This window comes from Notechis scutatus, chromosome 3 (assembly GCF_049901735.1).
Source record: "Notechis scutatus isolate UNSWTSFEM ecotype Mainland chromosome 3, rNotScu1.2, whole genome shotgun sequence".
In the NCBI taxonomy this organism is placed as follows: domain Eukaryota; kingdom Metazoa; phylum Chordata; class Lepidosauria; order Squamata; family Elapidae; genus Notechis; species Notechis scutatus.
In genome coordinates, this window is record NC_142011.1 from 160,221,084 (window position 1) to 160,248,496 (window position 27,413).

The following is a 27,413-nucleotide window of genomic DNA, read 5'->3' on the forward strand; positions in this document are numbered from 1 at the left end:
ATTAATAAATGACAAATGAAAATGAATGTTTTGGAAGTTTGCGAAACTAAGTGATGAAGGAGTATAGGCGTCCTGTCCTATCTGGCAAAGTAGAACCAAGACTACATGCATTAAAATGTAGGATTAATTATGAATAAATTTTTATACACATACATGTACATTGGTTAACTCAAAAAGTGATTGTAGATTTTTTTTAAATAACTATTTTTTTTAAAGTACAAAGATAAAAGATAAACAAAAAGTAGATTTGAAGAAAAAAAAAGCTCAGGAAGAAAAACAATAAAAGTACAGAGAAGATAGAAGGAAAAAAAGAATAGAAAGAAAAAGCATGACTTCTGACTCTCTTTGATATATAGATTTAAAAAGACATCAAATTCTTACTCCAAGGTTAACACTTGTCTACATTATTTCCCATATGATACTAATCACCAAATCCCAAAACTAGCTTTTGATTTCTTTCAGTTTCCTAAAAAAATTCTCATAGTGGTTGATTTTCTAATTTTCAGCATAAACAAGCCACAGCATAAAATTGGTGCATCTAAAAATCAAACTAGAAACATAGAGAAACATGATTTGTTCTTTCTTGCAGGGAACTTTGGGAAATGGCACTGTTGTTGAAGACAATTCATAATCTTCCAGCTCAGTGCTAGCTGACAGAAGCATTACAGGCAAAGATGTGTAGGCAGCAATCCAAGCAACATTTAATGTGGATAAGCATTAGAAACTGAACTGTGGGCAGAGCAATAAATTTCCCTCTAGGGATGCATGCACATGCATGAGATTAGCAGAAGATCCATGGATAGATAGATAGATAGATAGATAGATAGATAGATGTGTGTGTGTGTGTGTGTGTGTGTGTGTGTGTATGTACCAATCAGAAAGCAGTTTAGCTAAAGGCCAATTAGAAGTAAAAATACTGAGCTGTAAAGACAAAAACCCAATCACTGCCTACTATCTTGACTCTGAAGATGCCAGCCACGTGTCCTGCAATTTTAGTACAAAAGATTGAAATTGACAAAATCCAGGTAACATTCAGTTCTGCAATCCTTGAATCCATTTGGACATTGTACAGTAGTATTTCTCAATCTCAGCAACTTTAAGCTGTGTGGATTTCAACTTTCAGAATTCTCACTGCTCTGGGGAATTCTGGGAGTTGAGGTTCATACATCTTAGTTGCTGAGGTTGAGAAAGTCTGTTCTGCAGCACAAAACATTTCCCCATTATATCAGTCCAGAGATCCTGGAAAAGAGAAAAACCTCCTGGGCAGAAGCCCATCCTTTTCAAGCTTAACTATTTCATGGAAAGCAAAAAAAGATTCTCCCCTTCTTTTCCTGAGGTCAGGTCATATGTGCAGTTAGAGCCCTATCATTCTGCTCATTAACAATCAGAAAGTACTTTGTGGGTTTATCTGTTTGTTTTTTGTGGTCACTCTGTACATGGATCAATTAATGGATACTATTAGCTGTGTCTTTGTCAAAAACAAAACAAAAGTATATGTTGCTGCAGGGTGATTAAGCTATTTCGCTTAGTTCTTATATTATACAGAATGGACCATAACGCACCTCCTATAAGAAACATGGCTTAAAATGAAAGATTAAATACTGCCAATTAGTAATTCATAAAAGTAAATACTGTTAATTAACAATTTGCCAATATATATATATATAGGTTATAAATCAGCATAAAGAGAAGCCAAATAACTATTTTGCTAGTAGTTGAGAGAATAAAGAGCTATCTTCCACTTCCACAAACTTAACTAAAGAAAATCAATAAATTTTTATTTACTTTCCTATGCTTGGAGAATTTATATAGAATATCTTCAAGATTTCAGTGCCTGGGTTGCTGATTTCTAAGTAGAGGCCATAAGTAAGTGAAATAGAAGCAAGCCAATCATTGATCTTGCTTCTGCATTATAAATCTAGAATGCTATTGTCCACAATGCTGAAACAAAAGTTTAGGAAGAAGAAATCAAATACTCTACACTTTTTTTTGATCATCCTATACAAGTCTCTGAAAATGCTACAAAACTCCCTTTGCAAAAACAGACTAAATTACATACTGATTTATATTGCATAAATTTTGGAACAAATTTTGGAACAATTCACCTTATGTCACCTTATGAAGATAACACCAATAAAACTAGATTTCCCAATGAAAGGAGTCCTTTATTCTTGTTGTCATCCAAGGTATATAGTTGTGTGCAGCAACAGTTCTAATTGTCAATTTCTTCACTAGTGAATTATGCTTAGAAGTGTACTGGAAAGACAAGGCACAGAATGTGTGTGATCCATACAACATTTGGAATGACTAATAAATGACAAGGTGAGCATAACTGCTTAGCTCATTGTGAATTATCTCAGAGAAGGTGATCCCAATCATCCTGTCATATTTGACAAAATGATATTGGTTTGGGAAATAAATGAAAAGGAAACAGCATTTCTTCACTGATTCCCTCCCTCCTTCTTTCCTTCCTTCCTTCCTTCCTTCCTTCCTTCCTTCCTTCCTTCCTTCCTTCCTTCCTTCCTTCCTTCCCAAAGAGAAAGATGGAATCGTTTGAGCAGTACAGGAACTGAATGTCTAGAAGCAACTTTATTTACCCAGAGGTAGTCTTGTTTGTTCCCAGTGCAACTAACAAGCCCGATATCATCAAGGCAACAATTTCAGGAAAGGGAATAAAGTTTACAGCTGTGCTTACCAGTCTTGCCCTTAGGGTTCTGGCAGAAAAGCAGTTGATTATCTATCCAGAGGGAAGCTGACAATTGTTAGGTGGCAAGCAGTAAACTTTACAAATGTATAATTCTCTGCCATGAATTGCTTGGCTATTTTTGGGATCAGTCTCACTGTATTTCCCACCTGTAAAAAGCGACATGTTTCCATATGCTCAGTCTCTTGCTTATATAATACTCTACCTGTGCGTAGGGCAATTGAGTGTTCTGCACATGGGTTACCTTGCAACTCTCACCACTCCTTGGATTATAGCATCAAAGTCCAACATTAGCTGGAAGGTGTTGTGTTGAAGAAAGTTCATGCATGAGGCGAATTGTTCTTTCTTTCCTTTTTCTTTCCTTTTCTTCTCTGCCGCCTTGAGGAATAAGCTGCTAGGACATTTTTTTTTCTTGGTTTTTCTTCTTCTTTTTCTCTCTCCTTTCAATTAAAGTACTGTACTGTATGTGGATCTGCGGGAAATTCAAAGACGCATACCTCTTTAACGTCGTGGATGGAGAAGAAGATCCTCTGCACCACCTTTGTTGCATGCAAGAGATAAAGATGGGTTTTTTAAAAATTTTCTGTGAGGAACTGTTCTCCCAGGCGCACCACACAGATGCCATCTTTTTTTTTTTTTTTTTACTCCTCAACATCTCTTTTAAAAAGTTACCAGCTGCTTTAAAGATCAAAAGGCTCTCGAATGCCGTTCAATTCCCGCTAGCTACCGTGGACAGATCCGTGAACGACTCTCCTTCTTTACTTTCGTCCGTCGTCCTCATCCCAAACGCAGCAGATCTCTAAAGGTAGGGCTGCTTCTGCCTTATCCTCGGAATCCCTTTCATTCCCTCCCGCAAAAAAAAAAGAAAGAAAGAAAGAAAGAAAGAAAAAAAAGCAACAGCCTCCAAATTGCGCACACCAGAAAGGGAGGGAGAAGCGAGTGGGATACGACGGAGCCACCAATCGGGAGACGTTTTTGAGAGCTGGGGGCGTGGCTATCAGGCTCCGGCAGGTCGGTCAGGCTGTTTCCTAAAGCAAGCAGCATTGCCGCTCTGCAGGTGGCGAAGGCTCGGGGCTCCGGAGCTCGCGCCGCGGCTTTTCAGGGTTGCCAAGCGCGCGCCGAAGCGCTCCGACGACCCGGTTTCCTCTTCGCACCCGGGGCAAACGCGGCCGTGTCCTGCATCGGGTCTACTTCGCGAGCACTTTTCTTCCGGAAAGCGGGAAACCGCGGGATTGGGGGTGTCGGGCCACAAAACAGCTCGCAGGTGAGCCTCCTCACTCCCGCGCCTTGTTATTGTAGAGGTCTGGGGGGGAACGCGGGGAGCGAAAGGGATCCCAGGAAGATTCCGTGCGCTTCGCCAGAGCGGGCTAAAGGATGCGCCGGAGAAAACGCTGCCCTGTCCTTGGCTTGAGGTCAGAGGGAAAGGACTCTGCCCTGATGGGCTGCTGCCCCGCCGGGCTATCTTCGCAAGAAGAGGAGCCATTCCACCACGGAGTTCAATGCCAGCCGCCCGGTGATCCCGCCTTGTGCCAGTTTCCCCCACCGGGATCCTTGGACGGGTTTGGCCTCTTTTGCGCTGAACCCCCCTCCCGCCACGTCAATCACTCTCCCGCCTTTCCCGGTCCGCGCTTTACAGGGTTACTCTGTGTGGTGTGTGTGTGTGTGTGTGTGCGTAACCCTTATGAAGCACTGATTTCCCTCACCCATCTCTTTTCGGCGGCGGCAAAAAAATCCTGGAGGATTTTTATTACCTCTTGTAGCTTCGGCTGGACCACCCATCACATCAGGGAGCTGTCCCCTGTCTCCGATTTCTCTCCACTCTTCACGGATTCCTAGGAAAAAGCCGTGCTGATCGGGAGTTAACAGCTAACGAACTTCGCTCCCCCACTCCCTCCCCAACACTTAATTTTGACAGTCCATATATAGAAACCAATGGACGGCATAACTTTTGCTGTGTGTGTGTGTGTGTAGCTGATTGATCCTTAAATCAAGGCAGAAAAATGAAAGGTCCTTAAGTCCAGGTAAAAGGATAAGGACCCTTCACCTCTTCCTATTTAGGGTTGCTTTTACAGATCAGACACAAATAATCCCATTTTTTTCCAAACAAGTGGGAAAACTGCTTGTTGCTCATCTTTTCCAAAACAAAATCCATACTATGTAGAGCATACAACATTACAATATGAGAAATACTGTGCAATAAAAGAAATAAGTGTAGGTAGCTAAAAATTATTAAGAGTATCAGCTTCCTCTTTTATCCAATCTCTTTCTCCCCTCCCTCCATTGTTTTATCTCTTTTTCTTGTATCTTGAACCTCATGTGCTCGTAGGAGAACTATGAACCTTTCTTGTTTTCTCTTATCAGATTATGGGCAGATAAAGCTAGCCCATATAATGTGAAGTCCAGGTTATATGTTGTAATTTTAATACTCCTATTAAAAGCATAGGGCTAGTTTTATCTCCCAGCAGTGTATAATCTCTGGGTTTGTCTCTCTGAGAATGGTTTTACAGGGAGAGATTGGTACTGCCTCAAATATACAGCAGCTGCAATATCACAGAGACCAGTGGGAAAACATGTAACAGATACTGCAGGGAGAATGGAAAGACAACACAAATAGAGAGAATAATTTTAATAAACAATCATATATGTAATGTTGCTAAGTTATACTTGTTATTGGAAAGTAGAATATGTTTTTTCTTAAATGACTTCATAATAAATATTCTGCAGTGTTTATAATACTGAGGGGATTGATTGTATGATTAACGACAAAGCTATAACATCTGTATATACCATTTTTTTTTTCTAAGTATGAAATATTTTTACCAGCTTACATTTTACCAAATGTGGCAATAATCCTTTTAAAAACATCTGACTTTTCAGGATGAAGAAGATTGACGTTGTCTTTGCATGCTTCCCTTGTCTTGTAATCTTTACTACACTACACTGTAGTATTCTATGATAGCCTTTCCTCTTACATTACTCAATTTAAATAAATTTATTTTCAGTCAATGAACCATAAGAGCAAAGTTATTTTATGATGCTTATAAATGTGCACATGTGCATCCTTCCCATGAAGCTTTATGAATCAATTTAAATAATGAACTTTTCCCCTCCAAATTTTTAATCAACACTTTCATATTCAAGGAAAGCATAAAGAGATTAAAATAAAGGGAATAACCACTATATATTACATTTATCCTTAAACAACCCCCTTCTCTTAATGGTTTCCTCATTTCATCTTGCCTATTATAAATAAGAATCAAAGTAAGAACACATTGGGTAAATATTAACTAATAAACAGCAATTTTCCTGTCTTTTGCTGGGAGGGAACATAAACTCTCAAGGACCTGCTTTATCTCTCAGAGTAATTAAAATTTTTTTTTTAGTCAGCTCAGTTCAAGCTCTTTTAAAGGTTGAACTTTTTCCAATAAGGTTTATCTTTCTTTTTGCTGAACGTAGTTGTTTTCACACATCGCTTTCCCTGCGATTCAGTGACATTGTAGGACCTTATGCTTAAACTAATTGCTGATTGTCTAAGCTGTTGCCACAGTAGGATGATGAAACTTTGGGTTCTAATCACATTTGGGCTGTTGCATTTCATTGGGTAATAGAAACAAGGGGGATAGCAAGTAAGAAGCTGACTGGGCAATTTAATTTCAGATGTAAAATGGGATGAGCTGGGATCCTGCCATTTCCAAAGGGCAAAGTCCAGATTGGATAGGGGTTATAGTGCATTATTGATGTCTGATGCTCAGAGTATGAACATAAAAGTAGCATCAGCAAATTCAAGGTGCTGTACATTTGCAAATATCAGGAAAATTCTGGAGGTTTCACAAACAACTGATTACAGTTGCTTACACTGTTTGCAATATGCAATTAGATACCGATGGTGATTAATGGGAACAGTTTGTTCATTCTGTTTCTGAATTATTAAGAATATGAACTCTGATACATTTTGCAAGGTTCATTTTCTTATCTTTCTTCCAATGTGGGGGGTGGGGGTGGGAATTGTATCCACAAAGAACTATTCTTATACCCATTTAGCCATTTTAAATTTCTATTGGTGGTCTTATTTAACTGTCACATGTGATATCTTATTCTTCTAAGAAGCTCAAAGTGGAATTTTAGGGTTGGCCTACTTTACTGTTGGAAGAGCCTAGGGAGATTACTTAGGTTGAAAGAACAGAACTATCAGGTTCACCAGATAAAGGCTATTACTGCTAACTCTCTCTGTTTATGCTGTAATATTGATGAAATGGGCTTTTTTGATCAGATTGTAACTCTGTTCTGCACTTGCTATAGTTAGGCTTATTAAAAGTCTCCCGTACGAAACAACTATGAGCAACTTTTTTGAACTTAAATTCTGCTACAAGGTAGGGAGGACAGAGGAATTGAGAAATGGACTGAGAAATCTGTGATGAATGTGTACAAATATTTAGAATTGGGCACTTTTTTGTGTGTGAGAATCAGTTTTTGATTCCTGATGACGGCTTGGTTAAGTCTCTATGGTTTCATTGGCAATTTGTTTTGGAAGTGGTTTGCAGTTACTTCTTCCCTAGGGCTGAGAGAAAGTAACTGGCTCAAGATTACCCAGTCAGCTTCATGCCAAGACTAGAACTCACAGTCACCCAGTTTCTAGCCTGATATCATAGCCATACCTTTTAAATACATAAATAGAGGGACAATTATTGGTTTAATGGCTGTTGTAAACCACCCGAGGTTGCTTAAGATGGGTGGCCCTATATATATCTTTTAAATAAATAAATAAGGCAATACACCAAGCTGGCTTTCTATAGAGAGGTGTACTTAATAATTTAAATTATGACCTCTTTCAGTTCTTAAACCTCTTTTGACAACAACAGGATGCTCTTGGCAAAATGAACAGCTCAGAAAAATAAAGCATTATGTGCCGTGCAATGGTCAACCAGGAAACTCACAACTATGAAAAAGAGGGTGATAGCCCTTTCCCTATGCTCCTTTATCAGCTTGTCATGGGGGGTCTGTTGAAACAGAGGCTTTGCTTGAAAGAAACAGTGCAATTAGAATTCTGTTCTCTCCCCCATTTTATTCAAATAGCTGATAAAACACAGCAAAGTCAGTTTCATTTCCTCAGCCTCAAGACTTGCAAGGGTACTTTACTCTTTTTTCTTTCATCACCAGTTTTTCTTCTTCTTTAATAAGACAATATTTCAAAAAATGCAGATTAGATATTTTCCCCCCTGAACTCCATCTTTCAGTTCCGCTCAGGTTGAATCTTCTATGTGCATGCAGATTATGATATAGATTTGCCATATTATGCACTATTCTAACTACACCCCTACCAATGATATAGATTGAACATACTGTAAAGTGTTGCAGAGTATAAAGTATGGGCGGGCTGTGTGCAGTATTCTAACTGTACCCCTACCTATTCTTCTTTTTAATTGAGAAATAATGGTAGTAACCTTTCTTTCTTTCCAAGTCAGGTGAAGTGGCAGCTGGGATTGCTATAGCTAGTGTTCATTTGGCAAGTAAAACTTTTGATTTTCTTACACCACCTAAGGCTCTCTGCAATCGGTAGATTAGGTCCTTCCTGCACCAGTCTTCTTTGGCACTCTTTTCTCTAATTGTGCTCTCAAATGCTTTGTGGACCTTCAGACTGTCCCTTCAGCAGTGCAAACACTGCCTAATGCATTTTAGGATCAATACCCACCTTTTCTCTGGATTGAAACCAATAGTCCATTTTCAGGAGGCTACTAGAGCTAAGTCTATTGACACCATTGTCTCCATTTCGTAGAGTTTAAAACTCTACCTGTAATGCCACCAAAGCAGCTGATACTTATACCAGCCCATCTGTCTTCCTTTCCTTCTTATCAAAATGATGTCCTGTGGAAATGTCTCAACAAAGAATTCAAACTGTTTTGGGTGTCTGAATGGATATGTGAAGAGGCACAAGAAGCCCATGCCTGAAACCAGGCTCATCACACTGCGAGTTTTTAATGAACGTTGTCTGTCCTTCTGGAGGTAATAAACAGCCATTGATGATCCTTTAAGAATCTGTTTAGGACTTTAAAAAGCTGTTTAAAATTATGACCAACTTCATATCTAATTGCAGCAGATTCCACAGTTTAATTATGTATTATTTTAAATACTTAAAAACATATTCACTACTGATTTCCTCATATTTAGCTTTAGCCGTTCTAACAAAGAGAGGAAGAAAGTTTTGCCTCTATAGACCTTTTCAATACTGTGCATGAAATATTTATTTTTAGATGGATCTTTCCTAATACATCCTGGAAGGCTGCAGTCAGACTGTTGCAGAGTATAAGTGATCAGGCTGTTATCTGGCTTCCTTTCCTTTTAGATTGCAGCCTAAGCAAGGAAGTCAAGGTATAATAATGGTGGCCTTCCAATCTCTTCAGGGCAAGATGGTTTTCTGTTAAGGCATCTGGGAAGTGCTTATATTGCGGAGATTCTACTAAAAAAAAAAGAGGGAATTTTATTATTGCTGTTTTTTTTTCTACCAGACTATTCTGTGGTATGGCAGACTACTAGGACTGGAGTGGCCGTGATCTACTCTATAGGAATATCATCTTACTGACCAAATGTTCCATTTGGTAGCCTGCCAATTCTGAGTACATGACGCTGCATTTGGATGGATGACACAGTATAGAAATATTGTTAATGTACAGTACTGTTCACTTATCTGCCTGTCATCCTTACTGAGCTAGCCAGGGTGATCTTGGTTAAGTTCTTTGTTCTAGAGGATGCACATTGTGGCTTCTGAAATAGGAGTGGGTCAGGATTTCATGTCTTCTATTATCATCATACACCTGTCCTAACTATTATTTGACCCTACACATATAGCAAAACATATGTTAGATTTTGTTTTCTGCAGCTGGAATTGGTTCTCATTCGGGAGAGACACGTTGCTCCCTGCCCAGTTTAGATTAATGGCTGACATAAACTTTTGTTTCAGTGGACAACCCACTAATAGGGATCAGTCCAGATTGTAACGGACGTGAATGGCTTCATGAAAGCATTTGAATAATGTCTTATATGTCAGGAAATTAATGAACTGGCTGATCTGTTGAAAATAGAAATGACTGGGCAACTGAACCTATTGCTCTAAGTATCCTCTTTCTTGTCTCAGTACCATATCATAACTTCGGTTTCTTATGGCGGGAGCTGAGAGTGATGATGGGGTAGGGTGTCTGTTGGACCATACATGGAAGAGTTCCAGTGACAAATCAGTTTTGAGTCTGACTCTGGCCAGTCTGAAAACATCTCCTACTTTCCTGCAACAAAAGCAGCTCAGAATATTTTTCCACTGCTTCTACTGCATCAGCACAGAGCAGGGTTTCCTACACCAAGAAAGATATTAGTGGAATGGAGCCAGAAGAATTAAATAATTTAATTGATTCTTTGTACACAGAGCCAATGGCATCATTATTGACATGGGCCCAAGTGTTGAGGCAGATCATAAAATTATAATATTGGCAATCCTTAACCCTATTATTTGGGATTCTTTTTGATTTGTGGATAGATGGGGGCTACTATATGCTTATTTGACTTCTAACTGTCCTGCTAGATTAAATAGCAACAGCACTTAGACTTATATACCACTTCACAATGCTTTACAGGGCTCTCTAAGCGGTTTTACAGAGTCTGCATATTGCCCCTAACAATCTGGACCCTTATTTTACCTCAGAAGGATGGAAGGCTGAGTCAACCTTGAGCCAGTGAGAATAAAACTGCTGGCAGTCAGCAGAATTAACCTGCAATATTGCATTCTAACCACTGTGCCACCACGGCTCTTCTCCAAATCAAGTAACATGGGAATTCCCGCTGGTTAAGGGTACTTCTTGCAGGAGGATTGTGTTCCCGTCTGCCCAAAGGAGATCTATGCAATTATAGGGCAGTTTCAAACCTGTCATTTTTAGGAAATGTGAATGAGAAGGTGGTGACTTTGCAACCCACATTCAAATGATTTTGATTTTCTGAATTTACACTGAGGTATGGTACCAGCTCTGCTTTGGAAGCCTTGGTGAATGAGAGTGCCAGAAACTGGTAGTGTGGTAAGGGGACCCAGACCCTGTTACTTTCTTGGAACTCTTAGTAGCTTGTCATACTATCAGTCATGATGATATAATTCTGGAACACCTGGAGTCATTGGGTTTGCAGGCCTAATTTTACAGTACTTCAAATCCTTTTTACTCAAAGAAAATACCAGGGGACTGCTATCTGACACATCGGCTCCTGAGGTTTTCATTTCATTCTTTGTGGACTTCCACATCTTCCTGAAACCTCTGGATTACCTAGAATTTTGGACTGGGCACTCTTATCCTGATGATAGTTGGCCATTTTATTCTTTATCATTGAGTTCCAAGTACTCAAGATTCCGTAATGCACTGGGTGAGAGAGAAAGGGATAAAAATAATTCAGACAAAATTGTCTAATATGAATCTGGACTTGGAGATTATTTTTGGACAGAGTTGCATTCCTCTTGAAAGAGCAAGTTCAGCCTTCTGAATCATCAGTTGTCACTCGATTTACTGGCTGTTTGGTAACACATCCCTTTACCCAATTACTCTTACAAGTTTGCTACCTGTGACCCCTTTTAAGTTGCTTGGATTTGGTGATAATTACCCACACTTTGGTTATATACTGTTAAAATATGATTTCATTAGGAAAAAATGTTTGAAAGTTGCATTCAATGAAAAAAAAATGCAGCTAGGCTGCTAACAATGCAAAGTACAGGGATCATATATGATCCTTATGCTGAAAGATCCACAGTGATTGCTCATTGAGCAATTCACAGTGTTGGTATTGATCTCAATTAAGTTTATTTGTGAGATTCATGTCCTGCCTTTCCTTTAGGAACCAAAATGGAACCCATAATTTCCCAGGTTTTTCCCTCACGAACTCAGAGAGGCAGATTCAGCTGAATCTGAGAGAATCCTGTCCCATCACCCAGTAAACTGGCAAGGTTGAGGGGAGGGATTTGAACCAGGGTCCTTGTCCAGTTCCTTAACCACTGTACCAGAATAACTCTCTTTCAAACTCTGAATTGCTTGGAATGTGAGTAACTAAGGGACATTCTCTTCCATCATGGAACTGGCTGACTAGAAAGGCCCTTTAAAGATATCTCCGCTCTTAGAGGTTTCTCATTTTGACAGGCAAAAAGGTATTTTCACCTTCGGGGCTAAGAAATACAGGCTAAGAAACACAGGTATTTAGTCTCATTTTCTCAGTTTTGGCTATTAATTATCAAATTACTTAAATATATATTTTAGTGTTTGTTTATTGTACTGTATTTTAATCTATTTTTTACTTTATTTATTTTTGTTAAATTATATTAAATGCCTTGAAATATGGAGTATATATTATATAAATAAAATTGTTTATTTTTCTGTAATAATAATACATTTCTTTTAAGAAATTTGAGTCAGGATCTATACTGCAAAATTTGGAAAATAAAAATAATAAACATTCTACATGATAAGGTGGGAAATTCAAATTAGATAACTGTGCTTTAAAAGGTAGGCCAGATGAAAATATTAAAATAATTAGGTATGTTTGCAGCTTTTACCTTGCTGGAATACTCCCTTCAGAAAGTAGCTTTTTGGGGAATATAATTCTCCAGTTCAAACTCTTCAAGTGCTGTATGGCTAATACATCTTATTTTGCATTGTGCCCAAATGAATTTGTAATTTTACAAGCAAAGCAAATTTCATATCTAACCACAGAGTTTACATATCCCAACAATTCTTAGAAGTCTCTCAATAGAAAACTCTCATTTCATGAGATTATGAAGATCCATATATAAAACTGCTTAAATTCTTCATAGGACCAGTTATATGGAAAACCATTCGCCAGTGCTGATTGTTCTATTTTAAGTATTGCAGTGGTTCCTGCAGCTTTATGTATGCAATACTTTTCATTGCCAAAATACTTAAAATACTTGATAGTAGGCTAAAAATAGCTACATTATTTGCTCTGGAAATACTGTTGCCACATATGTTCATCCCTGAAAACCAAATATACCCGATTATAACAGTATCTTCACAAAAAATCCTTTTATGAAAAAAGGTAGGATGGAAATAACTTTTTAGTAATCACAGTAACTTTAATTTGAAATTATTATTGTACATTTCAGAAAGTTTGAACTCTTGTTTTGTTTTTTAAATGCAATTTAAATGAGGGTTAAGCAGTGCTGTTTTTCAGAAATTCGGCAGAAGAACTTTAGTCTAATTCAACAGATGTTAGCACTGAATTATTTTAATAGCAGTGATCTGCAGATTAAAGATTTACAGTTACATAATTAAACATGAAAAAATTGCTGTGACATTAGTAAAAATAAAAATATGTAACTCTCATTTTGAGCTTTATGTTAGAATATACATTTCATTTTTTAATTATATAGTGGCTTTGTTCCTTTCCTTCAAAGTACAATTTTAAATATGTTTTAAATTTAGAGCATCAAAATTCATTAAAGATTTAGATGTACCTCTGAATTTTTTGGCCTAATTGTCAGATTACATGCCCCAAATCTGTAAAGACATTCCATTTGTCTTTCTCTTTGTAAATTTATCTGAAAGATTGAGGCAGGTTCATATGTATTTACCTTGGAATTCATCTTCATTGATTACATTATTAAATAAACATGGACCATGTTAGGATTCCTACAAAGGTTCTTTTTGGCATTTTGTTACAGATATTATTCTTCTGATGAGAGATTCATTTTTGAAACAGTGTACTAAGAGTCACATGCATATGAGACTATCAATTTCAGGATAGGAAATGTTAGGCAAAGAACAGAAAAAATAGTAAGTGAAAGAAGTAACCGTCATGGGTAGCAGAAAGACAAATACAGAGAAATCTGGTGCACATTAGTGCCATTCACTATCCCTCACCCTTCTGTCCTTGCAAATAAGCTTTGATTCTAAAAGCAATAATTTTGATTCAACATCTATATACTAATTCATACATTGGCTCTTGTTTTTCTGAATTTACATTTGAAAATCTCAAAAATTTACTGAAGCCAACATGCAAAAATAGTTTTCAAATCCCGTGATCAGTTTGTGTTCATCTTTATCATTTACGATTTGGATGGATAAAATATCATTTACGATTTGGATGGATAAAATATGAGTCATAGTATTCTTAAAAAAAAATTGAAAGCATTTTTATGCTTCCTTTACCTGCATTGAGAAATACTTCAGTAAACATAGCACTACCATGAAGTAGGTAATGTATTGCTTCTCTGAGCATCAATTAAGCTGAGATATAAGTGATAGATCTTGGGCAGTTAGGCCTGCATTCCAATAATAGACATTTTGCAAAAGATGGAATGTGGGTTGATTTAAAGATTTGCTGTAAAAATAGAATATCTGCTATGCTCCAAAATATTCACAGTTAACTGGATGCCTGAAGAATTGTAATTTCAATGTCTGCTGAAGACGTAATTGTCCTTTAAATTACTGCATGGAGCTGAACTGACATTTCTAGCTTCATAACCTCTGTCAAACTCAAATGGAGAGGATAAGAATTGACAGCATATTAATCAACAATGCCAAGAAAATGGTGTGTCTATATACCTCTCTTTTTGACAAAGGGACAAAAATATGTTGGTGATAATTCTAGGACATGGAATTATATAGTAATTGGAAAGTGTTTTCATTAAGTCAAAATTGCTTCATTATCAGAATTTATTTGAAGTACTTGTGAGGAGAAGCTCCAGGGAGAGATATGATTGGTAAAATGAACTCTGTATTGCCAGCTCACACAGCCTTTTGTGATAAATTCGTACCATTCTACCTAATGTGACCCCAAATGGTTAGTGCTATGCATGGTGAGCTTTATTCCTAATATTGCCTGATTAGTTCAATCAATCAGTTAGAAAAGAGCAGGGGTCACTAACCTTTTGGACCTCAGGGACCACCAAACTCATAATTTTAAATCCCGCGGACCAGAGACCCTGGGAAAATTCCTAAAAAAGTCTGCATGAAAATTCCCCACCCCATTTTCCTGCCAATCAATCAATCTTTATTTGGGATCACAGGATACTGTCTCCAGCTCCATTCTCAGGGGGAGAGAGAGTTAGAGGGAGAGAGACTTTTGGCTTCATGCAAGAAAAGCAGCAGAAGCAGCAGAAGTCTTTCTTTCTCTCCCCCAAACTCCGCCAGAAATGAGTCTTTGCGAGACTTGTTGCGCCAATGCAGCCTCTTGGAGCAGGATGCCTTGCAGGGTCCCAAAGACTCATTTCTGGCAGAGTTTGGGGGAGAGAAAGAAAGAAAGACTTTTGCTGCTTTCCTTGCATGCAACCAAAAGCAGAAGAAGAAAGAAGTGGAAAGATGCAGCCCAGTGGCCAGGCCAGGCACGTGGAGCGAGTGGGGCAAGTTCCCCCCTTCCAGCCTTTCCCCCCTCCCCTCACTACCTTGTGTTGTTCGCAATGCAAGCGACACAAGCCTTCCTGTGCAGCCTGGATTAATTGCTTTGGGGGTGACATTACTCTGTGGACCACCAAAAATTTCTCGCAGACCACCAGTGGTCCCCAGCCCACTGGTTGGCAATCACTGGAATAGAGGGACCTTGGAGCTGGCTGAGGAATTCTGGGAGTTGAAGTCCACAGGGCTTAAAGTGGCCAAGGTTGGAGACCCCTGTTCTAGTCCAAGCCACTGCTCAAGCAGGAGACCCTATACTATTTCAGACAAGTGACTGCCCAGTCACTTTTTAAAAACCTTCAGTGATAAAGCACCCACAACTTCTGATGGCAAGCTGTTTCACTGGTTAATTGTCCTCACTGTTAGGAAGTTTCTCCTAAATTCCAGGTTGCTTCCCTCCTTGATTAGTTTCCATCCCTTATTTCTTGTCCTGCCTTCTGGTGCTTTGGAAAATAAGTTGACCTCTTTCTCTTTGTGGCATCCCCTCAAATACTGGAATACTCCCAAATACTAGTTTCAAGGAACTAGTATCAAAGTTTATTCATCAGGCTATTCAAATGCAGAACTGCATTAAAAAGTTATTTTTTCTCCACTTTTTGTGTTTGACACACTGCAGGTGTATTCAAATGCAATTTAAAAGATTTTCTGTTGTATTTTTTGTCCTATACATTATTGCATAGAATGCATAGTATATAACATTATGAATATGTTAAAGTATTTATTCTTGTTTAATCCAAAGTAAAATCGTGATTTTTGTGAAGAGACTGTAGCAACATCAGAGGAGAAACTGTGTCACAATATTAGAGAGAACTTTGTGAGTTATCAGAGACAGATGATATCCTGCCAGTCTTATGTCTGTAAGTTCAATTGAGCAATGTTGAAAATTCAAATGTCCTTTTGTTTAGTTAAGAACTGTTGTAATTTTAATCAGTGACTTGTAAAGAAAATAACTTCAAGCATCATGTTTCTGCTTTTAATGGCTTCTCTCATGAGAAAACATCTGTAACTGGTTCTCCTTTCACATCTAATTTGGTCGTTCTTGTTCTACAATAGCATTTACCCTGGCCCTAGCTGTAATTCTTGTATGAATATTTAAAATAGCTGTTTAGAAAAGATAAAGAAAATAAAAACTGAGGTCCAGAGGAAGAAGTGCTAGTGATACCTTGGGGAGATAGAGAAATATTCCGTACTTTGAACAATAGATAAGCATGTCCAGGGCACCAAACCCTCTGTACAAGGCTGTCACAGGAAAAAATAGCACAAGACAATGTGCATGATGGTTAATATTTTAGACATAGTTAATTGGTTCGTTAGATTTATAGCCTCTGGAAACTAAAGATAGGGGGAGTACATGGGGATCTCCTTGCATTTTTATCCCAACAGCAGTCCTTTGAGATAGGTTGGACTGAGAAAAATTAGAGAAATGGACCAATACCATACTGGTTCTCCAGTGATTGCTTATAAATCTTTTGGCATACGGTTTTCTTTTGCTTCTGAAGGAAAATATTACACTAGGGCTTCATTTATAGGACTCATCAAGTCATTTCTTACTTGTTTCTGAATTGTATAGGTATATACATATATGTATTCAATATAGTATATTGAATATAAGTTAAAACAGGTGTTATTTTATAGATAAAATATGTTCTCTGATTACATTACTGCTCAGGGTTCATTAGACTGTTCAGGTCTTGTTAGGATTAGCATTTAAGTACCCCCTAGACACAAAGCTAACTTGTATTGTGTTTAGGGGCAGAAAATATAAATCACCATCACAGTAAGTATAGTTTGAAGTCTTTGTGCTTCCTCTGTTCTTCCATCTACTGTACCCAATAATTTTATTACTTCCACAGAATCAAGGGGCTTAATTAGGTCGTAATATATTTATTGCTCAGGACTTTCCCTGATTCCTAAGTCATCCTTTCTTGAGATTTTGATCACTTTCCCTTTATTTTAGAGGATTTGAGGAATGGAATCAGCTGATGTTTGTACACTTCACTTTTTGATGGTCTCAAATCCAAAAAGAGCAGTATGTTTCCTTGTTGCATACAGTCCAGCAAGAAGTTGTTTAAAACACCATACATGTATACACATACATGTATACTCCATAATTGGAGAATACATGTGTTTAATGAGATTTCTCAATGCATGCAATGTATTGAGATCTACAATCAAATCTTAATTTTTCTAATTCTGTTTTTTCCCCTTTCAAACCTCTATGAAATGGTCTTTTTCTGAATCCTAGAATATTCTTAATCTTACACTTGTTTATCCTAATTGTAGGATATAATTCTGTTTGCTAAAAAAAATCCCCGCAGAGTAGTCACCACTGTAATATTTCTGGAAATGTTTTTCTGTGCCCATTGCCTATAACATCTGTGAAAAATTTCATAATAAACTATTGCATTCAATTATTTTACAAAGAAAAGAACTGGTTTTTATCTTTTCCTGGTAATTCTTTCCTTTCTTGGAGATAAAAGAACATAGTTTCTCTTATCTGCAGATTATCTCTTGTATTTGTAAAATACTATTTAGACTCAAGAAACTTATACTGTAAAATAGTAAACAGATGTTTCCAATGTATGATGTTTATTTTCCTTACTGTGATTTTGAAGAATGCATTTAGTTAGCTATAGTCACATACCACAGATTGTTTTTCTTGTTAGATTTATATCCCACTGCCTTTCTTATTTGGCCCCCATTATTATTTTTTCCACAACAGCATCCTTGGGAACTTAGCGTGGCCTGAGAAAGAATTACTGGTTCAGAATGGTTTAGCAAGTTTCCATGGACTTGAATTAGGATAATTCCAGACCTAGCCCAACACCCTAATCCCTAGACCAGGGGTGTCAAACTGGCGGCCTGCGGGCAGGATGTGTCATGCGAGGCCACGCCCACCCCAGCTCCATGAAGGGAAAAAAATCGTGATACATCACCTGTCGGCAATGTGATGCTGCAAGTTTGACATCTGTGCCCACATCATACTTTAACAGTGTGGTTTAGAAAAAATAGTAATACTATTCCTAAATAAGTGGCATATTTAAAATTAGTTAAGGGAGTATGATATCCAAGAGCTCATAGAGAATATTCTTGAAAGTTTAGTAATCAGAGTCATAGCAGCAAACTAATTCATTTAATTTCTTGTTTTGACAGCTCCTTTGGGGATGTAAAGTAGAAGCATAGTTTTGATTGTCTTTGGATTTATATTTAGAATATAAGATAAGAACTATTAAATGAAAAATAATTTTGTGCATCAGTCTTTTGTTTAAACAACCCTTTTAATGCAGGATAGTTTTTTATCTGTTTTATTAGTATTAGATACTATTGTTTAAATAATAATGATTCTGTGTACAACTCAAGGTGGAGCACATAATATTCCCACCTCCTGTTTTCCATTCAGCAACAACCCTGTAAGGTGGGTTGGGCTGAGAAAGAGCCTTTGGCTCAAAGCTGTCCACTTGGCTTTCAGGACTGATAAAATTGTGACTTTTGATTAATTTGATGCTTGAAAATTCCTATTCAGATCACCCTTTGAGCTAAAATGTTGTTTGGAATTTGTCTAGCCATAGATTTCATACCCTTCCATGTATTGCAAATGCAACATTATGCAATATAAGTGCATTTAAATAGGTACGTAAATTACAGGTACACATTTACATGAACAAAAGTCCTGTCTGAGTGGATGAAACCTGACAGCTTTAAATCAAATAGCTGAGGCCCTGTATTTCTTTCCTAAAGAAAATACATACACCTTTTTGAAAAGTATTTGGCGATAATTATAGGCTCTGCTACTCGGTCTATGCCAAACTTCAAAGAAATAATCATAGGGTTCTTATAAAAAGGGAATAACAGAAAAAGTTTAACTTCTCTTCCCTTTTTCTTCCATATATGAAAACGGAAAACATTTTAGATAACTACTTGTAAATAAAAAAAACTGGATAAATTTCAGAAAGATAGAAGCTAATACTTTTCCTCTGGGTAACATTAAATTGGTTTGTGATTAGAAAGGAAAGGTTATAACTTTCAGATTGGCTTGTACAATGAAAAACTAAGATGTTTGATAAAGAATTGGGAAAATTTGAATTAAAATGTTGTGAAAGAAAGGGTTAGGATTAGGGTTAACCCAACAATGATATGCATGAAATTATTTTTGACATTTTGAATATTAATTTTGGGTTAGAGAAATATGTCCATTCAACCAATTTTGCTTTATGTAATAATGTGCTCAAACAAGTCATAGTTTAATGGGACTTGTGAAGTGAAGCTTAGTCCATAATTATTCACAAAGCTTCAGGAAGATAAGTATTACTTTTGATTTTTTTCTGAAAGATTTTCCCTTTATGTTCAAGAACCACTGCATCTCTCCTAAACAGACTTAGCTGACTTATGATAGATGATAGATGGATAGATGGATGGATGGATAGATAGAAGACAAGTATTTGAATTTACATGCCTATTCTAAAATATGTTATCTGTTTAAGTTAATATATTTGAAAGCATTTGTTTAGATTTGCAGAGAAATTAAGGAACAATATTATGGATACTTAGCTCTAGCTACTTATATGTAGTCTATAGTACCATCTAAATCTCTTTATGTAAAGGCCATATCTAAGGATTTTGTTCACATGATATAATAGTCCTATGATGATTTAAAGAAAGCCACTCACATTCATTGCAATGGCTGGCTTCATGTGCTGTTATTAAATGTCTATTAACTTTTGGCTTTTATACATATTGAGAATGTGAATTTTTAAGTATTATTGCCTTTCCTCAACATAATTCAAGGGAAAAAAAGTGCTGATACCTATATGTCAAAATTAGTTCTGCTATGGTGTAGTGATTTCTTAAAATCTGAGTAGCGATGAGGCTACGATTTAGCTTGGAAGATATGTTAAAACTTCCTTTATAATGATGCAAAATCTTTAGCATTTAAATTTAGTCTTTAAGCCTAAATCAGAGAGAAATCTGCAGGCTCAGCTATGTGAAACAGTGTGATCAACATCCGTTTTTTTTGGGTTACTATCTTAGTGCTGTTGAATGTCTTTTTTGGCCCCAAAAGTGTGGCATAATTATGTATCAAAATTCTTTCCCATATCTTGTTTGCTTTTTAACCTACTGGCATTTTACCTTTTACCTTTTTAATATTTTAACTTGATTGTCAGAATTTTTTCTTCCTTCAGTTCTAGAAAAACCCTTCAGAGATAGTAAAATGTCTCTATTAATACATAACAGATAAATATATAGTATATATATTCATCACTGGAAGCTTTCAAGAAGAGCCTGGACAGCCACTTGTCAGAAATGGTATAGAGCAGAGGTCGCCAAACTTGGCAACTTTAAGACTTGTGGACTTCAACTCCTAGAATGCTGGCCGGAGAATTCTGGGAGTTGAAATCCACAAGTCTTAAAGTTGCCAAGTTTGGGCACCCTTGGTATAGGGTCTTCTGCTTGAGCAGGGGGTTGGACTATAGATGACCTACAAGGTTCCTTCCAACCAGGGGTGGAATATGACAGGGTTAACTACCGGTTCAGGATTTACGAGCTTCCCTGCACTCTGTGAGCCGTGCGCCTGTAAATCGTCATCAGTATGCTGTGTGCAGAGACGCAGCCTTTGAAACAGCCCTCTTTTCCTGCTTTTTAAACTGCATCTGTGCCTTGCAGGGCAACTGAAGTTGAAAAATCAGGAAATAAAGATCAGGTAAGAGCCTGGGTGGGTGAGTGGGTAAAAACATCAGCAGACATAGAACTGGTTCTATGTCTGCTGCTCTTCAGAACTACCGGTTCTACAGAGGTAGACAGAACCGGTAGAAACCCACCCCTGCTTCCAACTCTGTTATTCTGTTATTACATGGGGCAATTCATAATTGTTTGTAGTTATTATCTTTGACCCAAGGTTCTTGTGAAGAAAACGACTTAACGTAGATCAAAGATAGACAGCTCTTCAGATGTTTTGGATTATAGCTTGCTCTATCTCCTGACATTGGCATGCTGGGATTGATACAGTTGAAGCTGGAAGCATCTGCTGTGTTCCAGGTTTGTCTATGTCTGCTTCAGATTTAAAGCCAAAATAAAAACAGTGCTGCATATCATGAAAGGAATGTGTTGTCTGGCACTTTATTTTTAAAATAATACCTACATAGGCTTCAAATAAAGCCTTTTTTCTTTTTAAGCCTCTTTTTGCTATCTATCTCTTGTCCAACTCTCTCAACTCACATTGTTCACAACATCATGTTATCATTAAGCATTCTCCTCCCTTTCTTCTTTGGTATTCTTGCGTGACTTGAACTTTGACTAGGTATAGCTTTGTCTTATTTTTTTCTTTGTAGGTTCAGTTTATTCATCTGAATCAGAGTCCTGTGATTATTTATAAATATAATTTTCTAATCAGTACTTGGGTTTTCTTTATCAGCTCAATGAAGCTTTGAATTTTTTAAAAAAATGAACTGTTGAAGGACCAGCTATTAAGTGCATCAACACAACACTATTAATATTTAATATAGTAAGCATAAAATGATTACTATTCAACTATTAACTTTGTTTTCCTTCTTTTTAAACATGCTTTTATGACTTGCCTGCTACTGAAACGTGGACGTGTTACAATGATTTGATGGTGGTGGTCATATGAAAACATTGTGGTAAGTTCTGAAAATATTGTGAAATAAGAATATTGCATGAAGTTAAGAAGACAGTTGGTAAAAGAAATGTGTACTCAATAATGAACATTGTTTTTTAGATTTTGGTTAAGTACATTTGACTTTTAGTGTGTAATTTAAAATTTTATTGCCATTTTTTTTCAATAGCGTAAATATAAAAAGAAAACATTCTGTGAAATGTTCAACTAAATGTTGCTATAGGACGTTTTATATACTTTTCTATGTGAAGATGAAGCATTCTAAAATACAAATATATGTAAAGAGGTATGATCTTTCATAATCTAGCTGTATTTCTAACTGCTATTTAATTTATAGGTAAAAATAGGACATTGTGGATTTGAAGCTTAATGGTATTCACCTATCATAGTGATTGAGATATGATGCCATACTTCTTTGGGATGAAATCCAAACTTCTAAGTGGAAGTGTTATCAGTGATTGAACGATATGATCCTAGAAGCTAATATTCTCTTTGATTATTACTCAGTTGTTTTTGTTTTTTTTTTTTGCTACTTTTATGATACATAATTAGCTTCTAAATGATTTTGCTGAATAACAGTTACTAGCTAATTTCACATTTGAGTACCAATGAGCTCTGCTTTAGATTATTTTTTGAAGTTAAAAAAAACTTGATTAGTTTGAGAAACTAACGACTCTGGACCTCAGGAAGATACATGTGGCATGTGACTTCATGTGAATTCACCTAAGCAATATTTATTTTGGGTGGAGGAGTTGAAGGGAGAGGGAGAGGCAGATTTGATGTTATACTGCAACTAATCTTAAAGCTTAATCTTAAATTTGATATGGGATAATCTTCAAATGAAATAATATGCATGTCATGTATCAGCTAGTAGAACAATAGTAAAATTAGATCAAAGAAATTCCAGGCCTGGATAACAAGCTAGGCAGCAGCTAACAGGGGTATGTTTTATGTCTGATAGCTCTAAAGTTCATTAGGAAAATTGCAGAAAAGGTTAACTATAGTAAGCAAATGTATCCAGTGGAAATATGATAAGAGCAATAATGCAATTGAAATAGGATTTAATGCAATATCATTTCAGAGCACCTGGAAGTCCTAATTTATTTAGGTTTTCTGATTCAAATCCTGTATGATACAGATTCTGAAATAGCTTGAAAAAGAAACAAGTGACTTGCACCATACTGAAACATCATTTGTGTTTTGTGTTTCATCTCTTTTTGAACATTCTGAAGTGAAAAACAACAGCAATGCTTGATTGATTAAGAAATTAGTTTCAGGATTAATTGTTTTCTTCTTTCATTGCAGGGATGTCAAACTCTATTGTAGGGGTGTCAAACTCATGTTGTCATAGTGTCATTACGTGATGTATTGCAACTTTCCCCCTGATCTACTGAGTCACAAAAACCCTTCCAACAGTCAAGTAAATTATTACAAGGAATAAATTTCTACTGAGGTTACTTGAATCAGTGCAGTAGGATGGGAATATATTACAATTCAAAAAATAAAACTAGGAATCAATAACAATGTCTCATTATGGAACTCTTATTTTTTTAAAGAGTGCCATAATGAAAAAAAGGCTGTATTTGTTGTGTTTGTAGAATAAAACAACTGATAATTAAATAGAGAGAGAGAAAAAGGAAAAACAGCTTAGAATATACAAAAGAAAATAAACCATAAATATTTACTAACTTTTGCAACTACTAACAGCTTGATCTCATACAATGGTTGCTTGGATTGTTAGGTAATCAGATCCAGTGATTAGCTTGGCAGCTGAGTGTTTATTAACTATTAAGTTCAAAGCAGCATGTCTTAGTTGATGACTGAAGAAAATGTCGTCTGAATGGCTAGAAACTGATCAAGCTGAACAGCTTCGGCTGAGCATTAATTAGAATGCGGGTCTGATGGCAAGAGAGATCTGTTTTTCATTTGCTTGGCACTAGAAGCTGGCTTCTATTAATTGCTTACCAACTTTTAGGTCAAATTTTAAAAGAATTTTGGTCATTTCCTGGCTACATCCAAACTTCTTGCCTGAGAGGTTAGAAGCATACAAGAGGTCAGTGAGAGGTACAGCTCTTAATTTTATAGACCAAGAAAGTTGCAGTTTATTAATGGAATTAAACTAAGAGAGATGCCATGTGTCACATTAATGTTGATAGTAAATATGCTAAGAAAAACAGAAACCTGTGGAGAGCTGGTCATAGATAGTTTACTAATGTACTAAAAAACAAATGATTCAGGCTTGGGTTTGTTATCTAAGATGCTATAGGTTTATATACTGAAAGTCACTCACTTCTTGGATACATATTTAACTCCTTGCAAAACTTTTTGAAAATGCTGTTGTTCCTCTGGATAGAAGATTGTGGATTTGTAGTGTGTTCATTTATTAGGTTTGTTTTTGCTATTACCTCGATAGAGGTACACTAGAGAAGAAGTTATTAGTTACTATACTTTTGGAACTTTATATTATGGTGTTAATTTTTCATTGATTATGTTGCTTATATTTAAGTTTCCATGAAACTTTTGTACGTATCAGCAACAGAAAGTTCATTTATAATATGTAACATTGTGGCACAATTTTAGTTGGGCCAAAGTACTCCAAAATCTTGATTAGTAAGTTTTGCACGAAAAGAAAAAGTAATAAAGTTGTTATTAAAAAAACCACACCCATGTATAAATTTTGTAAATTATTGGGGTACAATTAATGCTTGACATTTTTATGATGATGGTAGAAAATAGGAGAAATATTCATGAAAATTAAACTTCTTTTATTTGTACCCCTTTCTTATATGAAATTGAAAACAGATTCTGTCTGGACTAATAGTAACAAGTACAACAAAATGTGATGCATATTTCAGTCCATCATATATTGTTGTTGGATTTTCAGTTTTTTTATTGTAGTAAAATCTTGAAGAGTAGTTCTTCTTTTACTTTTAAAACACTTTGACTTGGTTAAATTAGTTGAAATCTAGAATTGTGATTGCTAAAAAGTTAACGATAGGAGTTCAGGCAAACATGTTTTAATATTCCTCATGAGTTTTTTGTTGTGTTCTGTGCTGTGTGGGTCATCTTAATGTCTTAATGTCTTAAATTTTAAGATTAATGCATGAAATGAAATGAAACTTAAAAACAGCTGCCTGAAATGTTAGTCAGAGCCTGATGGAAAGAACAACTGAATTGTTGCTGTTTTAAAGTATCTATTTACCCAAAATAAGTCCCATATAGGGATTCAGTGTGTAACTTTAGAATTTACTTTTGTCTTGTAATGTTTTTTCCAACTTATCTTTTTCCAATATAACGATCTGAGAACTGATTTAGCCTTGTTTCTAAATAAGATTTTGGTCCTTCCACCACTTCATTTGATGACTTTTTCCATTATCCCATCTGTTCTCAGGTACTCTCATTGGCCGCATTTCCTAAGCTTGACCTGTGCTCCCTAGTTCCTAGCCATTGATCCAGGTTAAGAAAAAAAGTCAATAGCCAGGAACCAGTAATTCTGGTCTCTAATGAGGAAAAGGGATTTTTCTGTTTTGTTTTTTGTTTCTTATAAGGAAGTAATATGCAAATGTCGACTCTGTTCAAAGTTGCTTGCTCTGAAATAACATTTGTTGCATTTTCTTGCCTGTTAACCCAAAACGTAAGAGGCAGCAAACAAATCGTGCTGAAATATTATTTTTGTATTTTTTATGGGTATGAAGATCATTGTCCCTTCTTGTTCTTCTTGCGTTTAAACCATAGCTGTTCATTTCAAGTTGTTGGACGGATAATAGTGCTGATGAATGAGTATTTAGTCTGTCACATAAAAGATTAGCTTTAAAGAAAACGAGGCAAAGAAAATTACAGTGGCAAAGGTTTCTAAATTACACTTGCACAGGAAGATGTTCATGATAAGGAAGTAGTTAAATAGTTCCATTTGGAAAGAAACTGCAAGCTGTGCCCTACACTTTATGTGTCAGCATAATGAGGAAACAATTGATTCATAAGATTACTGGAGCATTGTAGGTGCTAACAAAATAGAAAATCTAAGAGATAATTTAAAGCAATGAATTTGTGTCTCTGTGTCTCCTTATGGAGAAATAAATGAGGCTGCCCAAAGCAGGTTATGGAATTCTAAGGAGAAAGCAACCAGAAAGGCAATTTACCACTGAAACTGGTAAATCTAGTCTACCTTTTCCCTATTTTTCTTATTAAATGAAAGTTTCAGTTTATCAAAGTCATTGGTCAGTTTCATGGGTCCTGATATTGATGGCTACAGCACTTGAAGATTTTCACTCGGAAATGTATGAAGAGCATATGGTAAAGCATATAAATTAATGAAATGAAAGAATGAAAAAAAATACTCTTACTTCAGGGTGGAGTCAGCATGACCGAATGGAGCTGAGCATTTACTGGCCAGGTGGCCTTCCTGATGGCTATGCAGAGTTTGCAGCAAATATTTTCTCTTTGCACCCTGATAGAGAAACACCTGTCACTACATATATGGAAATAAAAGTAGATTTAATTATAAATGAAATTTGTTAAAAAGTGTAAATTTGAGTAATCTATATAATTATGAGTATATAAATATAGAAATTCATACATAGAAAGTAATTGTTTAATCCCCAGTGAATGGTAGTAAGAAAAATAAATAAATAGAGAAGCAACCAAGATAAAATTACATCACAGAGTACCAGAGAAGTGTGCAGAATTACACTAATGGGAAACATGAAGACAGTTGCCTGAACAGAATGATATATTCTATATATATAGAGAAAATAAATCAAGTTTCAGATGTGGAAAAATGGGATGAATAAAAAGAGTGCAGCAAAGGTAATATAATTAAGCATAAAAATGATTGAGGGATTTGGAATGGAATTGATATAAAGGAATGCTGCAAGAACTATTCTAGAGATTTGGATGGGAAGGATAGTAATAAATCAAATGGTGAAATTGAAAAAAAGTTATACACGCCCAAGAACACTTATGAAAAGGAATTTATAAATGCTATGAAAATGTTTAAAAATGATAAGAGTTGAAGATATAGATCAGCGATCCCCAACCTTTGAGGCTTGGAGGCCCAGCTGGTGGGGCAGGGGGGGTCGTGTGAGTAGTGGGCTTGTGCATGCACGCACATACAGCCCTTACATGAGCGGCTGGCCGGTGTGCATATGTGCAGCTTGATTTGTGTGAGTGTGGGCTGGCGTACATGCGCACAAGTGCTCACCAGCCCACGGCTCATGCAAGTTGATTCTGTACATACATGTGTTCTAGCCAACCACTCGTGCGGCTCAATTCGGAATAGATCACAGCCCTATAGATCTGGGGTCGCCAACTGGTGCTCTGTGAGAAAATTTTGGTGGTCCGCAGAAAAATTATTTGCATTTTTTATATTGCACAAGGGTCAATCAAGGGTCCTCAAACTACAGCCCCTGGGCTGGATATGTGCAATGAACATTTGTGTTGCTTCAGGGTCTTTCTGTGCGAGTCAGAGAGGAGCAGAAATTCCAACTTGGGGTCTGCTTCAGCCTCCTATTGTGGGGCTTTGGGTGAAGGCTAGAGGGAAGCGCCACTGATGGTGCAGAGCCGGAGGGCCTTGTTCCAGTGGGACTGCATCATGGTCTGGAACTGGTTGACCATCTCAGCCTGCTGAGCCTCCACCTTGCACTCCCAAAGGTCTTCC

The 27,413-nt window shown here is 36.7% G+C and overlaps 1 protein-coding gene across 4 annotated transcripts in view; it reads left to right on the plus strand.

The window, feature by feature from the left end:
- Positions 1 to 3,723: 3,723 nt before the first annotated feature.
- Positions 3,724 to 27,413, plus strand: part of EPB41L3 (erythrocyte membrane protein band 4.1 like 3) — a 142,308-nt gene continuing 118,618 nt past the window's right edge. For 2 of the 4 annotated variants that reach the window (XM_087961578.1, XM_026671897.2), the window contains exon 1: positions 3,740 to 3,968. The gene's annotated coding sequence lies outside the window, so the exon portion shown is untranslated. Of the gene's footprint in view, positions 3,969 to 27,413 lie in introns of all 4 variants that reach the window. The other 2 variants (XM_087961596.1, XM_087961569.1) reach the window with 2 other exon arrangements.